Here is a 2,989-nt window from a genome sequence, read left to right as displayed (position 1 = left end):
CGCTCCCGTCCCTCTAGGACTTACCGTTGAGAATCATTCAAAAACTGATCCTGGTTAAAAAAAACCCTATCCTAACCCTAATCCTAACCCACCTCTCCAGTCCCTCTAGGACTTACCGTTGAGGATCATTCAAAAACTGATCCTGGTTAAAACCCCCTGTCCTAACCCTAACCCTAACCCACCGCTCCCATCCCTCTAGGACTTACCGTTGAGGTTCATTCAAAAAGTGATCCTGGCCCGTGAGGAAACTCCTTCCCTTAATTTCTTTTACAGGTTTTTTCCAGCATTTTTCCCCCTTTCTGACTGCATTTTGATTACATTTGACCTTTTAACCTCACCCCCCTCCTTTTCATGTTACATATCTTCCAGGCCCCTTTTGGGAAAGCGCTTTTTGTTCCTCCTTATTTCTTTATTGTTTATATTTTCATTTCCAATATTCTTTTCTTTACTTTTTTTATATTTTTTGTATAACAAAGGCTGCCCCAGGTAAACATTAAGGACAAACATTAAACAACACTTGCAAACAAACCACAAACATGAAAGAACACATACACACCAAACGCAACATTGAAGGACACATACACACCAAATACAATATTAAAACACACATACACACAACATAAAGACAGACCACACGTGCACACACATCTACATTCAACATAAAAAACAACACAAATCATAAAAAAATACACAAAAATAAACAAAAAACATACAAAAAAAGACTACAACCACCTACACGACCATGACTGATGGTGCCTGAACAACATTCTGCTATCACAGAAAGCACCATAATAAATACACGGGGGCTCAGTGTGGCTGGGGTCCCCCTGGCAGGATGGACAGTACACCTCCCTTCCCCTCTGGCAGGGGATGTGCTACAGTCCCCTATCCTAACCCTGACTAACCACTCTCACTCATGGTTTCCAAACAGGCAGTACCATTATAGGAAAGGGGAAGTGGCTACAAAATGTACTCACAATACACCTACCAAGTCATGACACAAACTCTTTTTGCCTTAACAGCTGCAGCATTCCATGTAGGAATGCACGAGGATTGCATCAATCCTCTGATTTCACTTTGTACAAAGCTGTATCCCAGGATTAGCATGCTGACAACAAGCTTCGCAGGCTCCTGTCTCCAGCAACTCATTTCTCCCACCAGCACTTTCACTCATGGTTCTAGTCACATAGTGACTGTTCTGCATACTCTACTTGTTGTTTTTACAATTTACCCTATTTTGCCAAGTTGCTTGAAAGCACCTTTCATATTGCAAATGGTTTTAGACTATACACACGTTTCTTTTACAATTAAAACCGTTTTTCCCCATTTTTTTCAACACCTCACTGCCTGGCAGGGGTACTTGCCTCTGACTACTACATTGCCACACATGGGCAGGGTTACTGATAGTGACGTCACTACCAAGAACAGCACCGCCATCCTCTGGCGGGCTTACCAGGCTCCTGTCTCCCAGCATGCCTTTCCCTCACCACCACAGCCCATTTCCTTCAATTAACACCGTTTTTCTCCGTTTTTTTTCACAAAAACTTCATCCCTACTACAGGTATATACCATCTCGTCGAGTATTGGCGGTGACGTCACCAATGGGCGGTGTCACCGACGTCTTCCGTTGGCACCATGACTGAGATAATTAGTGGGATTCATGACATCCCAGCAGACAGAGCATAGGGACAGCAAGAGAAAAAAAAAATTACTCTTGGACTGAGGGACACTTCTCTGGTAAGCTCTCACAATTTTTTTTTTTTTTTACACTCAATCCCTGAGGTTGTGCGGTGTACTGGAACACAGGGATTGTTTATTTCTTTATTTTCTTTTACCACCACTGGGGTTGTGCGGTGTACTGGAACACAGTGCGTGGTTGTTTTTTGGCCTTACCCTGGCTTCTATCAGTATCAGGCATGCTGAACGCGTCCCAGCTAGCCCTGATCCTTCAGGCCTCTGGGATAACCAGGAAGGCACCGCTCTGACGTGGCTGGTTCTGGTTGTCCCTGGAGGGGGACCCACAGGGCTTAGTCATACACAGACCGCACTCTTCGGCCCTGCTTGGCTATACCACGGCTACCTTGCGGTGTTAACTTGGTAGTACATGTTAGCCATGGGCTAAATGTGTCAGCCTAACCCACGCCAGCTGCAATAACCAAGACAAAAGTCTTTTTGCAGTTCCAACAGAAGAAGAAGTGAAGACCCAATGGATATCTTTTATTTTTGATGGAAACCCTCCTGGAACAGTCCCGAACATACTACATGTATCTGCTAAGCATTTTACACCGGAGTCTTTCAGTAACCTATTTCACTTCCAATCAGGCTTTGCCACTAAACTGTGGCTGAATGTTGGAGCCATACCAACTCTCCGTGAGCCGCCTTCAACATCGGAAGACGTAACTTGTCATCTCTTACCATGTTTAATCAATGTGAGTGATGTGTTGGCAATATAGGCCTAGCGTTAGCTGTGTAGCTGTAGCTCTTAGCCGTGTAACATGAACTGTAGCTGTTAGCTGTGTAAGGTTACTTGTGTAGCTGTAGCTGTTAGCCGTGTAACGTTAGCTGTGTAAGGTTACTTGTGTAGCTGTAGCTGTTAGCCGTGTAACGTTAGTTGTGTAGCTGTAGCTGTTACCCGTGTAACGTTAGCTTTACCTCTTAGCTGTGTAAGGTTACTTGTGTAGCTGTAGCTGTTAGCCGTGTAATGTTAGTTGTGTAGCTGTAGCTGTTACCCGTGTAACGTTAGCTTTACCTCTTAGCTGTGTAAGGTTACTTGTGTAGCTGTAGCTCTTAGCCGTGTAACGTTAGCTGTGTAAGGTTACTTGTATAGCTGTAGCTCTTAGCCGTGTAACGTTAGCTGTGTAAGGTTACTTGTGTAGCTGTAGCTCTTAGCCGTGTAACGTTAGCTGTGTAAGGTTCCTTGTGTAGCTGTAGCTGTTAGCCGTGTAAGGTTAGCTGTGTAGCTGTAGCTGTTACCCGTGTAACGTTAGCT

This window comes from Epinephelus moara, chromosome 16 (genome assembly GCF_006386435.1).
Source record: "Epinephelus moara isolate mb chromosome 16, YSFRI_EMoa_1.0, whole genome shotgun sequence".
Classification (NCBI taxonomy): domain Eukaryota; kingdom Metazoa; phylum Chordata; class Actinopteri; order Perciformes; family Serranidae; genus Epinephelus; species Epinephelus moara.
Note: the sequence above shows the minus strand (reverse complement) of the source record.